Raw genomic sequence first — 16323 nt, 5'->3', positions numbered from 1 at the left:
TGTATAAATAACGGTAAACACCAAATAGTTAACGCTAAATGGTGAAAGCTAAATGATGAACGCTAAGCGCTATTGCTATATGCAGTTATAATTACAGATCTCTAGAAATTTACGACAGATGGAAATGGTATTTTAATTATTTCTGTGAAACACAGTGTTGACTGTATACATTACCATACCTCCGTAATAATGTGAAAAGTGATTCTAGGATTACAACTATGCATCATTTATGTACAGACGTATTTGTATATCTAAACCTCTAAGCTCCAAAATACTGTACAACCTTGTATTGCCCCTTATCCAAAGTAATAATTTCTTCTCTTCCTCTCTCTCTCTCTCTCTCTCTCTCTCTCCCTCTCTCTCTCTCGCTCACACACACGAAAATACGCATACAGACACGGGCGCAATCTGTTTCATAATTACTTCATTATTTTATAATATATTAGTGAGGAATAAACAATAAATTGGAAAATTAACAATTTTACAATATAAAACTTAATCAGATAATTACTGCAATTACTGTGGAGACATACCAATCTTATGGACATTCTATATCGTTTTCCACATCTTTCTCAACACTGTCTGTTGGCCGGCCGAAGTGGCCATGCGGTTAAAGGCGCTGCAGTCTGGAACCGCTGGACCGCTACGGTCGCAGGTTCGAATCCTGCCTCGGGCATGGATGTTTGTGATGTCCTTAGGTTAGTTAGGTTTAACTAGTTCTACGTTCTAGGGGACTAATGACCTCAGCAGTTGAGTCCCATAGTGCTCAGAGCCATTTGAACTGTCTGTTGTAAGCAGTAGTTTGTTTTTCAATTTGAGATCATATTTAAATCAACCCCATTAGACAACCATGATTTCACTGCTGAATCTGCCTTAATAAAATTGAAACACAGCTGAACAGCATTTTACGGGCAAACTGTGCACATCACGAATAACGTATCTTAATGTAGCTATCAAGCAGTTATTTATACTGGAACAGAAAGTCGTCTGCCATTCGTAACTACCGTATACTTCTAAAACAACGTAGTGTTCGGGATCGTTAAAGCACTGTCCCTGAAGTTATTGCCTTACGTGCTCACTGACTTCTCTAAGAGCTTTTAGCCTACCAATGATTTTATATCTGAGAAGTTGTTGCGAATATAGCAAGGAGTCACATAAATCTTGTTTTTAGAGATTTGATATTAACATCTCTTATCCTTGCATTGTATGATACTTTGTGAAGGGAAACTGTCATTTTTTTCACAAAAAAATACCGAAGAACAGTTTTAAAATTGACTGTATCTGTCTTATTCCCTCTTACATGGCATTCTATGCACACTTTACCACCGTTGAGGAAGTGTTGTTTAGCGGGACTGATGGTCGAAATTCTTCATGGGAGGTATACCTTGCGGCCCTTCAGATGAACCAGCACCATCTCTGTCCTGAATGTCGGGTGCGGCCACCCTTACTCCCCTGCTGACAGTGTTACTATGTGAACTACACTCCTCGTACTCTTAAAGCTCTCCTGTTTCGTACAGGTTCCACACATGAGCAATATTCTAGAATTGGTTTTGATAGGAAGTGCAGATGTTGTACTAGGTCAAATACTTTTCGGAAATCAGGAAATACCGCATCTGTCAGACTGCTTTGGCCAAAACTCTGACCATATCACATGGTTAATGTGTGAGCTGGGTCTCCCATGTTCGATGTATACAGAAATGATGCTGGCTGGCATGAAGTAGGTCATTTTGTCATTTTGTTCCAGATACCTCATTATATTTTGGCTCAGGATATGTTCTACATGCTACGAAAATTAAAGTGGGGTAATTCTTCAGGGTTTTTCCTTTGATGAGGAATATATGAACTGGAGTTAAACATTTTACCTTTTGCTTCGGTAGCCTAAATTTCAGTTCCTGTCTCACTCACGTGTGACTGTACACAAAAGTTGGTGTACAAGAGTTCGTTTCCAATCTTTACGTTCTAAGTAGTTTTCGAAGTAGGGATTGCATAACATTTCCAAGGATGAATTGTCATGATCGTTTCTACCAAAATTGTAATTTTACAATTGGGTTGTTGCATGACCAAAATCTCCATCAATGATTACCGAATGATTGGGGAACTTACGTGCAAACAAATGAGGTTTCTTCTGAACTTTTCGCATACAATAGGACGTGAATCTGCTGGTCGATCGAATGATACAATTGCCATTTTGCCTAATAAAGAATTGTGCGATCAGGACTTCTCTACATTTCAAAGTTGTGCCAAATCTGAATGGTCGCCTCCCTCTAGTGTGGAAGTATTTCTACACAAAGTACTGTATAATGAACTCGGCAACAACTGTCTTTGTTTTTATTTGTGTAAGGCCTTGGTCCTCTCTCTATCCACTCGGGTCCCGCCAGCGGAAACCAAATACCAATAAGAGAAGTCTTCTGCTTAGCTAAATTAATGTTGGAATTCTAAACGGCAAGACCAGTGGCAAGAATTCGGCTCAAAAACTCCTCTGGGTGTTGTAAATCTTGTTGGAAGGTAATACCGCAAACTACAACGTCACTTAAGACTTAAATTTTACATCTCTGGAAACGTTGTCCAAAAGTCTAGAGGGAACAGCAGCTCAAGTTGATAAGCTAATTAGTACACGGATAAATTCGAATAAATTCCAATCCATACATAATGCTGTCATCTGTCTACAGTTTTGGCTAAGGGGGTCTGGTGGTAAGCCTGATTAAGATCGAGAATAGAAGAAAAACGTGTATCAGAGAACCAGGTGAAACAGTGGTGCAAGTTGGATAGTGGCATAGATTCACGAACAAACTTCTTATTTAATAGTCTACTCAACCACCAGTCGATAACCGCATTCTTCAACCATTGTAACTAGAAAGATAAGAGAGGGACAAGTTGATGTAGGAGACCTAATAACCCCGTCACAGAGCATCCGCTCCACCAGCTGACGCAATATTTTCATTTCAGGTGGTGTCAATCTATATGGGGGTTGACGCACTGAAAATCGTCAGCAAGGCAGATCCTATATTTTGTCGTGTTGTTAACACCTGATTTGTCAGTTACGGCATCCGGGAACTCGGCCAGAAGGAGCAGCATGGCCTCAGCCTCACAATCACCAAAATGACCTGCCTTAAATTTACAATCCTGCACAGTAACGGCGTTGGTTCCTTTGACAGGAAAACACTAGTACAACTTGAAGTTTTAGTTGGGGTAAAATTTAAAAGAAACTTCCTTTCTACATAATAGAAGACAGAACCAATACGCTGAATTCAGTCGCCGCCCAAAAGATCCTTAACCCTCAGCTCACAAGGTGTGGTCTCTCAATGGCGTGAAAATTTTCGAACTCTCTCTGTAAGTTCAGCTGTGATGGAATGCTTCTATACTGTTCCCAACCCTCCATAGATTGCCAACTTTACAATGTTTTACAGTCGGTTGCGTCATTGCGTTCTTTAATTGTTTTTACACATGTTACTGACAGGTGTTAGGGTCTCCTAGATCTCGCCTCGTGAACTAAGTGCCTGTTTTCTTCAGTACAGTGTATTACAAAATTTGGTCGCAGGAACGTGACACTTGTAATTTCCTCGAGTCTGATGAAATTGTTACTCGGTCGATAGAGAAATGTGTCATTGATACAGGTCAAGAAAGAGACGAAAAAGATGATTGTACAATAGCCAGTGATCACAATTCTGCTGTTGAACAAGAGCATTATTCAGAGGAAGAACCTCAGGAAAACTATGGCGGGGATTTGTTTCTCCAATAAAATACTTAGTGTGTCAGTTAAAGTCAAATGCAGTTCCGTAGAACCCAGCATTTAATATTCATCGTTGGGACTGCAAGAAGGAGGCGTAGGTTATCTTTGATCAGAAAGACTCCCGACGTATAGTAATAAAATGGTATTTATTAAATATGAAGAAATACTCGACTTAAATGATGCTTCTTCTTGTGAAATGTCCAGCACAATCATACGTTTGAAATTATTGCATGTCCTGTAAAATATTAAAGTTCTGTCTCTATGCCTCTGAGTGATGCCCATGTAGAGTCTAGAAGTGGCCTATGATGCCTTTGGAAATGATGGACGAACACTGCAGCTAGTAGACTCGCCGGTAACTGGAAGCTTCACACGACGCGGTGCACTGAAGAGAACTACCTGCTATGCCTGCTATTGCTTTCTTCCCCCTCTTTCTGGCCTCCAGTCCCTCGGTAGGTCCCTATCAGCGGTTTTTATTCTACATGAGTGCGCCATCGTTTCCAGTGTTTTTCTTTTTCTTTTGTTTTGTTTTGTTTTCTTTTCTTTTCTTAAGTGGCTCGCTCTGTGTGATTTTTATACTTTTAACTTGTACAGGGCGACACAAGAGGATAGGGGTATCGAGTCAGTGGACAATGTACAGGGTGTGGATGTGTTCAAGGAAATGAAGAAGGTTGGGTAAGGTGTCATAGACGATGCGCGTGGGTGACGGAAGGCGTTGTGAAGTGCATGGTGTTCCAGGATTTGGAAGGCTTTATGGAATCTGAGGGGGGGGGGAGGGGGGTGCGGAAATCCAAGCGACACTGGCATAACAAAGGATGGGGCGGATCGAGGACATGTATGTGTGAAGGATGATAGAAGGGTGCAGCCCCCACGTCCGGCCTGACAGGTATCTATTGTGGGCTTTGTGTTGGATCATAAGGAGATAGGGAGTCCAGGTTAGGTCGCGGTCAAGACTGAGGCCAGTGTATTTTAGGGTAGGAGTGAGGTGAATAGTACGATCATAAATAGTTAGGTAGAAATCATGGTGATGGAAAGAGGGGGTGGTGCAGCCAATGAAGATTGCCTATGCCTTGGAGGGGTTGATACGAAGGAACTATTGGTTGCACCAAGCAGTGAACTGGTCAAGGTGAGTTTCGAGTGTACACTGAGATCTTTTCCTTTGAAGGTTAAGATAAATGGCGAGAAGGTGGTGTCATCAGCAAATTGGAGGAGATAGACAGGTAGGGAAGGTTTGGGCATATTGGCAGTATACAGGAAATAGGGGAGAGCAGAAAGGATGGAGCCTTGGGGCACGCCAGTGGGCTAGAAAGTACAGGGGTGGGAATTGTGAATATTGACATAGGTGGGACATAGGGAGAGGAAGGAAGCAACGAGACAGACGACATTTATAGGGAGAGCAGAGGTATGGAGTCTGAAGATAAGCTTGGGATTCCAGCATGGTCGTAGGTATTCTGGAGGTCGAGGGAACTGAAGATACTGGAGCGATGAGAGTTACGTTTGAGGGAAAGAAGATTGGTAAGGTTAAGGAGTTGGGTGTTTGCTGAGAAGGAGGCCCAGAAGCCAGACTGGATAAGGGGAAGTAGGTGGTGCTAGTTTAGGTGGCGATGAATCTGGTAGGACAGGATGGACCTGAAGACCTTACTGAACACAGCAGTGAGGCATATGGAACGATAGGAAGAGGTGTTGGAGGGGGGGGGGGTTGTTGGGTTTAGGGAACAACAGGAGATGGGAACTCTTCCACAGGTCATGGTAAAAGCCAGTGGAGAGGAGAACGTTGTACAGGATAGCAAGGGCAGCCAGGAAAATGGGGGGAATCCTTGAGGTGGCAAGAGGTGACAGCATCGTGACCAGGGGTGGTGTTGCGTTTTGAGCAGAGGCCGAGTGTAACATCATGTGCGGTGATGGGAGTGTCTATCTGAGAGGGTAACTGATCCAAGAACTGGAAACTAGGAGTGAGCTGTGGGACAGAGATATCAGTGCATTCAAGGACGGTGGGGAAGAGGGAGTAATCAAAATGGGAATCATCAGGAATGGAGAAGACCTCAGTCATGGAGAATAGGGTAATGTGGGGTGGAATGGCTACCAGTAAGGCAGTGGAAGACTGAGCGGCACTTGGAGGAGTTGAGAGGGAGGGTGGAGTCGAGGTGTGTACGTGTGTGGCGCCAGTCCCGACGTTTCTTTGCTGTAAGAAGGTTCCAGATGTGTCGCTGTAATTGCCACTGGGGGAGGAGTGTATCCTTGTCGTAGGTGTGGAGGAAGGAGCATTAAAGCCTGCGGATTCACAAAGAAGAAGGGCGGCCTGTGGAGGCCAAATAGGGAGGTGAGTTTGATAGGGACTTGGGCCTCCACAGCGTCAGTGATGGCCTTCTGGAGGAAGGAAGAGGCATGTGTGATGTCAGTGGGGCGGTGAAAGGTAAGAGTGTAGCTTTCGACCTGTGAGGCAATGGAGTCCCGGCTGCCATAGCTCAGTGCCCCGGTGTTTAACGAGGCACCGACCAATCTCTGTCCACACATGAAATCTGCGGCCAATGGCAGTTCTCGGTGTAGTACCAACCCATACAGCTGGTGCACTAAGAGTGTTCCGAGAGAGAATTATCGATTGTGGTGGGCTACTCTCTGAAGTTGTAAGTACCATCACCTCAACTATTTTGTAGACTTTGTTTTTGTACCTATCGAGAAGATATTTTACGTCCAAATTTAAGCATTGGAATTTAGTTTTGTATGGAAATTTACTTGCTACAGACTCGTATAAGGTTTCAGAAAGAGTAAATCAGTTCTCTAACACTCCATTTATGTGTATTATTTTAAAAATCGCAAAGAAGTATGTGATTTTGTGTGACAAATAGTGAAATTCTACAGGCTTTATTTAGAGGAATAAAATAAACAAGGAAAAGTGAAACACCATTTCAGTAATGCTTGACAATAACGAACTAAACGGGCCGAGAAAACCTTTGCACAGAAATACTCGCCTTACAGAGACCATTCGTAAGCAACACTTACCCATTGGCAGTAACACATCCCTGCAAGACCGGTTGTACGCTAGGAAACTTACAAATGCTGCTATTACAAATATCATACTCAAGCAGTGAGAGGCTGCTGCCTGAATCAGTTCCTGATTTACTACACTGTAAACACGTGGTAAAAATGAACTGACGGAAGGTCTGCCCGCATCTCGTGGTCGTGCGGTAGCGTTCTCACTTCCCACGCCCGGGTTCCCGGGTTCGATTCCCGGCGGGGTCAGGGATTTTCTCTGCCTCGTGATGGCTGGGTGTTGTGTGCTGTCCTTAGGTTAGTTAGGTTTAGGTAGTTCTAAGTTCTAGGGGACTTATGACCACAGCAGTTGAGTCCCATAGTGCTCAGAGCCATTTGATTTTTTTGAAGGTCTAATCCCGCCGTTGCATCCAATAGGAGGTTTGAATTTCAAAGCGCCCGCACGCGTCTGGCGTCAGCTGGCCACACACGCGTTAAATGGTGTAGGACACCGACTCACCGACTGTCTGGGATCACCTCAACGGAATGCCTGCTTGGTCTTAACCAACCCAGCATACCGACTACACTCTGCTCCCTGCCCACCGGTCGGTTTTTCTGACAACCGATCCCTGCCCTCCTTCCCACTTCGTATCGACATAACGAAAAAAAAATATGTTAACCACTAATCCGTCTAATTGCGCAAAAGTCATCGGCTTATTTCAGAGCTTTCAAGCGCAATCGATATTCTGGCTTAGCCGCTTTCCAGAATGCAGTAGCTCCTATCGCCTCCTCCTCCTCAGACAAATCAAGTGCCATTACAAACCACTTTTACACTGACGAGCCAACGAAACTGGCACACCTGCCTAATACCGTGTAGGGCCTCCTCGAGCACGCAGATGTGCCGCAGCACAACGTGGCATGGACTTGACTAATGTCTGAAGGAATGCTGTGGGGAACTGACACCATGAATCTTAAAATTAAAGTTTACGACATTCTGGATTGCAAACGTGTAAAATATTTTTTTATTGGAGTGAGTGACCGGTTTCGACTCTATGAAAGAGTCATCTTCAGACTCTGTAAAGATATACTGCCAAAGTAGTATAGACGCTATAATAAGCATATAAAATATATATAAAAATAAGATAAATAATAATAAATCTTACCCAGAGCGGTGGATGGACACTGCTCGATGAGTTCAGTCGGCCCTCGACGCTCATGTAACTGCTGACTGTATAAATCACCACTCAAAACACAGGAACTACAGAAAGAGAGACTAATATTGAAGCAGATTGCTAGTGTAAATGATTTCAATCCCAATGACATTGACTTCATGTTTTATAAGATACAGGGTACACATTGTTGTAACTGCGACCAGGAGAGTCAGGGTTGGCACTGACGAAAGGCGCGGCGGGACCCGCGGAGAGGCCCGCGTACAACAACACAACGGGAGAGGAGGGACACGACCAGCGTAGGACAGAACGAATACGACAAGACCGAACAACAGTCACGAGGAAACAAACTCGTACACGACCAGGAAGAAAGCAGTCTAGCGCTAGCGACGTGTAAACCGACGTAAGCATGATAAGACTGAATTAATGGTTTTTTTTTTCCTTTATTGATTTTCAATTCCCCCCGAAGGGGGAGAGCTGGCAGCAGCTTACTACGCTGCTCTACAGCCTACAGACTTTTGTTTAAAAAAGGATGAAGAAAGAAACAAGGAAAAACAGGCGACAAAATGGTAATTTAAAGTGTAAAATGACGTAAAAATGCGGAAAGTTAAAACAGAAGGCAAAAGGGGTTAGCAAGGTTAATAAAATACACAGGAATCAGACAAGTAACATAGTAGACACACAATTAAAAAACATGGCGACAGTCTGGTCTCTGTTCGCGAGAGATAAAAAAAAGCACACCCAGTGACAGTATGATGGCTGTTCGCTACACTTCCCAAAAGACACAACACGGAGCACTCACTGGAAAAACACACCGTAAAACACTGCACGAAAATGGCGGCACAAAGATGGCACTCCCGATCCAAGGCAGATGGGGGACCTGGAGTAGGGGGAAAAACAAGGAGGGAGGAGAGGAAAAAACGAAAAGGGGGGGCGAACCAACGACGGAGAGGACTAATAAAGGGGGAGAAGGGCAGATGCAAGAGGGAATGAGAGGAGGCAGAGGAGGGAAATGTAAAAGGACTCGGGGGTGAGAAAGGGGCAAAGAGAGGGGAGGTGGGGAAGAAAGAGGATGGAAGTGAGGGGAGAGGAAGCCTGGGAAAAGGACAGAGGAAATGAGGGGGAGTGAGGATCAGAGTTGATAGGAGGGATAAATGGAGGGAGAGAGGGTATCATCCAGGAGGGGGAGTTGATGGAAACCACCTCGGGAAAGGAGATGTAGCGTGTAGAGATGGAGGGTAGGGGTGACACAACGGTGAAGACGTGGCAGGGGGCGGGGATCGGAGAGGAGAGGACCAACGAGGGGGTGAGAGGGTTCAAGACGGCGGGAGGTGTAGAGGATGTGGATATGATCGAGGAATAGGAGCAGATGGGGGAAAGGAATGAGATCATAGATGATCCGCGTGGGGGACGAGAGGCATATACGGAAGGCGAGGCGGAGTGCATGACGCTCAAGGATCTGGAGGGTGAATTAATGGGCGAGTGGCCGGCGCTTAAGTACTCTATCGGGGGCGCCGCTATTGGCCGCTGTGACCACGTGTTCCACTGTGGCGCCCCCACACTAAAAGCGGGCCAGGAGGCGCGCGCCGCAACAGCTTACGGCGCGATGGTGCAGAGACCTCTATGGGTCTTCGGCGTCCATGACGTCTGGCGTGGATTCAAATTCCGCGGCGCGCGGTACCAGACACATAGTGCACCTGAATCTGGTAATCGAAAATGTTCCAAAATTACATACATGGGGTATCTCTCCGATAAAATAAATGAATTATTTAAAAATACTGAGCTCACAATAGCATTCGTCACCAATAACCATCTTCAGAATAGACTCAGACACAATATTAATCAGAAAACAACTCTAAATATCAAAATTCAAGAATGTATAAAATACAATGTGATGGCTGCGAAAAACAATGTAGCGGACAAACTGTCCGTAACTTTGCTATTCGTTTTAAAGAACATGTGGCTGGTACCAGTCGTAGTAAATCCTTGTTTGGCCAACATTTGAATAACTGCAACTATTCCGAAGGATTAATTCATACGAATTTAATAGTCCTTCATTTTGCCGCAAAAGGACCTTTACTTAATGCATTAGAGAAAATGGAAATCTTTGCACATCGTAAAAGTGAACCCCTAGCTCTACTCAATGAACAGCTAGACTTTAGGGAAAAACATTTTCATGATCTTTTTGAAGACCTGTTATAAAGAACTGTTCTTTCGTTTTCGTATAATTACATTCTTATATATTTTTATACTAGCTGACCTGGCGAACTTCGTACCGCCTAACAGTCAATGAATGTCGTGTTACCTTTTAGCTGAACTAATTTAGGCTTTGATGAACGTAATACAATGATACAAAATAATATTAATCTGTTCGACTTTCCACATTTATGATCGTCATTAGCGCTTGGTGCAGCAAGGTTTAAACTTGAAATGTGCTGCTCTCTAATTTTATTTGCGTGCTCTCAGCATCTCTTCCAGTCTCCTTCTGCTATGAGAGCAATTTGGTCATCAATTTGTTAATAACGTGTCCATTCAGAAAGGCCTATTACGTTCACAAACACCGTCCATGACTCTTGCCCATATCTGCATTGTAGGATACAATTAGGGGTGGTATGGAGGAATTCGTACGTCAGTATGACCATGTTAGGTTAAAATATTGTCTGTTTTATAAGTGATGTACCCTGGTTTGTTCATTTTATCAATAAATACAACTAGGGCCCACATACGTTCTTTTTTTTAAAAAAATTCCTTTTCTTTTAACCAAGACGTCATTTCACTCCTCGTGGACTTTGATATTGTAGCACGAGACAGATACTTACTGCGATAAGGGGCGTTATATCTAACAAGGACAGTATGAGGAAGTAAATTAGGTATCAATTTCTCCCTGAACCACTTTTCATAAGTTGAGGAATGTATGTCGCTGTGATAAGCCCCTGTCGTCTGCCCGTTGTCTTAACCTCACATTCAATACAAAACCGTCCTACGCGCCAGCATGAATGTTGACAATTCTACTTCCTTTCGAAACATGTCTTAACAGACCATGTAGTGGATTGTCCCTCCTTCTTTACGATTCTGTGTGACAGGTGTGAGCGTTTAACTCATGCATTTAGACAGACAGTTTGGTATCCCACAAGTGCCTGGATCGTCTTCAGAGAGGTCTTCGATGGTCACCGAGACTTTTCACTCAAGACAATTCTTCACCAATCAATGCCATTTCAGGCAGAAGACGTGTCTGGAGACTCACATGACAGCAGTGGAGTACCAACCTGAGTGTAGCTCGCCATTTGGTCCGACAAGCAGGAGTGATGGTCTCAAGTGTCATTTCTTTAATAACTGGACCGCTTAGTTTCTAATTCACGGCACCCTTACAGCATAGCGGTTGGTCGACGACATTCTACACTCCGTTTTGTTGCCCTTCATGGCAAGCCATCGTGGCCTCACATTTCAGCAAGATAATGCTCGCTGAACAAGCCGAGAGTTTCTACAGCTTGTCTTCGTGCTTGTCAAATTCAGTCTTGGCCAACAAGGCCTCAGGATCTCTCCCCAATTGAGAACGTCTGGAGCGTTGTGGGCAGGACACTCCAACCATCTGGTGATTCTGGTTACCCACCGAGCCATTTGTACAGAATCTGGCACAATATCCATCAGGATGACATCCAACTACTCTGTCAGTCAACGCCAAGTAGAATAAGTGGTTGCATAAGGACCACAGGTGGACCAACGGGTTACTGATATGCTCAACTTTTCTGAAAGGGAGAACGTTTATTTGTCTGTACATGTACAGCACGTCTACTACTGTATTTACGTTCCATTTAGATAATTCCTTCACAGTCTTCTTTTTTTGTATTAGAGTGTATAATTAAAGCAAGAAACATGTTAGTAAATGCTCTTTTCAAGACATTTTACATTGTCCATTACCTTTCAGTTGGTAGCTTTGATCTTCGAAGTCTGATTCTGTGTGTGCATCACATTCAATTCTAAAAAAATTCATTCACAGATTTTTTTATACGTAGGAACGGGTAAAAGTCAAGGCGTCAAAACGGCAGGATGCAAGTTGCAACTATTCATAGTTCAAATGTCTGTTTTGCCACTGCCAAAGCACGTCTTTGTCCAGGTGCGCTATCATGATGAAGGTAGATTTTTTCCAATCCTGCCTCTTCTTCCGCAAAGGATGTGGCAACGATGGTTACTGCTTTTATTCAGGGTGGGGTGACGTGGGGTGAAGCGAGCCATGGTAGGCAGACGATGGGAATGGTCTCATTCGAAGCAGTTGTTCGGAAAGTTTGTTTACCAGTAGGAACATTGCATTCGCCGAAGGAGCAACGCGCCGTTGTCGCAGAGGCTCGCTTTTCTAACGGCTGACGGATCATGGCAGAGTAGCGTACATCGCGTATGCACTTCAGAATTTTCGACCCAACTTTTGATTCTTTGTTTATTGTTATTTCGTCGTTCCCGCCCCATATGTGCTGGAGGTGGTCTTCCTGCGCTACAATATATCGCTCTTGAGCCAAATGCCTTTACAAAATGTAAGTACGGACATTGCAGCACGGTTTATGGGTGGAAAATTTAAAAATGTTTTTAAAGATTATAAAATGCTGATTATTCGATGATACTTACAAAATACAATGTTGTTTTCTTCCTTTCAAATAAAAACAGAAATAAACAGTTCAACAGACAAGAATAAAAAGACAAAATAGTTATTTAAAATTAGTTGAAAAAATGGTGATTTTCATTAAAAAGGAGCAACGTACTACCGTTTAAAAAGATGAAGGACCAGCGCTGGTTAAAAAAGTTGTGGGAAGATTAAACTTTGGTTGTTCTGTAGTGGGTTGGAGTGCGCGAGTTAGTATATAAGCCGTTGGATGATATTGAAAATGAAGGTGGTAGGATGAATAGTGGGAACACGGAATTGAAGGATAGATTTGGTGGGTGTGTAGAGCCCTCACACCAGGAGCTGAAGTGGAGGGGAGAAATGGAGAGGCAGAAGAGAGGGAGCAGCCCTGACATAGAAAGGAAGTTATAGTGGGAACCCACGTCCTCTTGCTGGCCGGCAATCAGTTGTATCCTGGATCAAAACTCGCAGAGGAACTGGAAGTGTGCAAAGAAGAGGAGTGGGAGTAACGGGGTACTACACGCCTAAGTACGCCCTGTAATGGTTGTGAGCCTATTCGGGAGAAAACTGTAGCAGAAGTACGGACCGATTTCGATGTGCCGAAACAGGCCGACAAATATACTGTAAAACATTTTCATACACAGCAACGAAACCCTTGAGTATTGCCATTTCACGCACAGTTCTTGTTCTGGAAATGATATCTCCTAGATGGCCAACATTGTTACAATGACGGACCATCTGTGATGCAAATCGTTTACGGCAAGAACGAGCATATTTATAGGAATGTTTCTGATTTCCGCCTGAATGGTGTCTTTCAGTACCGCAATCGTGTGTAGGCTTCTAGCACGCACCCTTTGTTTAAGGGACCCACAAAATAAATAGTTACAGATCAATAAGTGTGGAGGCCTCTAAGGCCACGAAATATCCCCATTCCTTGAAACGATGTGGTTAACAAACCCTCTGCGCACTGCACGTAAATGTTCACCCTCAAAAAAGAAAGCGTCGATTATGTCCACTGAGGAGGCGGCGCCCATTGCTGTGACTTTCTGGCTGTGTGAGGGGCGTTGATGAAGTTACTGAGGACTATCGTCGCACCAGTAACGACAGTTTTGTTTGGTGACACAACCGCTGCGATAAGAATGTGCGTTGTAATTCAGCCATAGCAAATTTAAGAACTTCGTTGTCCCTACTTTTAGTAAACAGTTCAACAGACATATGTATTTGCTTTTCGTAACCATTTTCTCCTAACTGATGCACAACCTCTATCTTGTATATTTGTAACGTTAAATTGTTCCGTAAAATTCTGTGCACACTACGGTTGAACAATCCCACTAGAACCACAATGTGTCTCACAGAATGCATTGGACTGTTACTTGGTTGGTTGGGGAGTGGTCCAAACAGCAAGGTCATCGGTCCTATCGGGTTAGGGAAGGATGGGGAAGGAAGTCGGCCGTGACCGTTCAAAGGAACCATCCTGGCACTTGTCTGAAGCGATTTAGGGAAATCACAGAAAATCTAAATCAGGATGGGCGAATGCTAGTACAGTGTGCTAACCACTGCGCCGCCTCGTTCGGTGACATTATTTTGCACTTCCTCTATCCGTTCCTCTGACTGACAACTTCTAGTTCTTCCAGGCGATTTCAGCTTAAGGGCACTTCCCGTTGCTTCATAATTTCTCACCTATAACGTGGTACAGGATCATTCCGTCTAAGGTCGAACTGACAACGGTATTCCTGTGTAGCAGCAGCAAGCGCTCAACGTTCCTGTGAAAGGTGAAAGGCCTCCACAGCCATAGCAATTTCAGGCCCACTCCAGCACTCCATCTCGGCAAAAAGCGGACCTATCCGAAAGACATGACAGACATTCAGTGTGACCAATAATACCGTTCGACTTTTAGAGACTAATTAAAACTGCCCGTTTTCTTCCAATACCTGTAATTTATGTGGCTACGAGAGTTTTGAGTAACACTGTAGCTATCGTTTAAATCTACTAGGTGGAACTACTGGTATTTTATATCGTAACTCGATTAAAACAGGACCCAAAGACGTTTATATACATGTATTTCTTTTATATTATTTCGTTGGAATGCATTGTAATCGTTACTGAGCCTACATAAATATGTGCTTTTGCACCTTAAACCGTTCTTCGTAAAAAAAAAAAGAAAGAGAGGACCATTTGAAATATGTTTGAATTTATATTTTTCTCACGCAACACAGTTCCGGTTGTGAGTAATGGTACCACATATATCAAGAAAGATACTTGCGAAGTTTTGGCGCGTACTGGAGACATGGGTGTGTGGAAACATGATGTGAAGAACGTTTGTTTTACCTCCTCAGTGGTTTGGTTGGTGAATGAAAAGATAGACCTGAGGTGAACTTAGTGGTCCTGACTTAATGAACTGACTTTAGAGAAGAAAATCCTGCCAAAGAAATGTGATCAGGACAGTTCCAAGCTAATGAACCACAGTAGAAATGGTTCGCCTACAACACGACGGCGCTAACGATATGCGTGGTGCAGTTAATACCCCATCACTCGCGTGGTGACTTATTAAAAGGACTCAGTATTCTTGTATGTTTCTTTATCCACTGTGATATGTACTTAAAACCAAGCCAGGAAGTTAAATAAAAATAACTAATTGTCTATTAATTCAAACTTCATATTCTTTTATTGCCATATATTAATTTGGGCTGTGTCCATCTTTCCGGACAACTGAAATGTATAACAAATTACGGAATGGCATCAAAGTACGTTAATTATTCCATCATAAAGTGTGGGAAATAACGAAGACAAGAAAGAGAGAGCGAGCAACGTGCCAAGCATAAACGGGCAGTGTGCAGCTTTCGTGTAAATACAATGAACCTGATACTGCGGTGTTTAACGTAACAACCTTTTGATCAGAAGTGAGTAGTGCATCATATATGTGAATGCTGGATATTCGATTACGATGGAGCTGCTGAATATTGATGTTTATGATCAAACTGATTATATTTTATTTTGAATCAGTGTAGGACCAGGTGTTACCTAACCCCAGCACTGTACATGCCTTGGTAATTACGCCCAATGCGGGTCATTAACTTCATTATTACGCTGATTTTCAAAAATAATACATGTTATTGTAAGCTTAGTTACTACTCTGTTTTTGAAAATTTCCATTTTACGTTCTGATTGCAGGAAAACGTAGAAGCTATTTATGTCGTCGTCGCTCGGCAGGCACACACACCGCTGTCCTTACACTTTACTATCATTCTGTGAGACGATTTTTTCACCACGCCTTCATTTTTAACCCATATTTACTGGGTGTGATGCAAAATGCGATTTTATTGCTGCGAAAAAGTGCACGTGGAGAGTTGTTTGAACAGTTGCCACACACTGCGCTGCTGTTCTTTTGTGACGAGGCACACTTTCATTTGAGTGCACTAATAAACAAGACACGCTGTGCTAGTGGGCCAACAAACCTGGACAACTTCACGAGAGGACCAGACAGCTCATACGGATCCATTACGCGTAGCACTTTGGTGTGCAGTGTTGAGAATACACTAAATGTGAATTCTCGGAGAGTATTCAGCATGACTGAGGACTGTTTCTTGCCTCTTCTTGGACAAATTAATATTGTGGTTGCTTAGTTGCATGTAGCTTGGACGACGGCGCATACAATGCGAACTGATTTGCGTGTTTTACGGGGAAGTCCTCCGGGCGCCTCATCTGATCTTCCGTGACAGTTGCCTCATCGAATTATACCCTTGTGACGTTTCTTAGGGGATTTCCAGAATCCACTCCGTACAGCGATCGTCCAAGGACTCTTGCACACTGGAAGGACAATATACTCTCAGCAGTAGTCCGCACAT

This window comes from Schistocerca americana, chromosome 3 (assembly GCF_021461395.2).
Source record: "Schistocerca americana isolate TAMUIC-IGC-003095 chromosome 3, iqSchAmer2.1, whole genome shotgun sequence".
NCBI classification, from domain to species: Eukaryota; Metazoa; Arthropoda; class Insecta; order Orthoptera; family Acrididae; genus Schistocerca; species Schistocerca americana.
Note: the sequence above shows the minus strand (reverse complement) of the source record.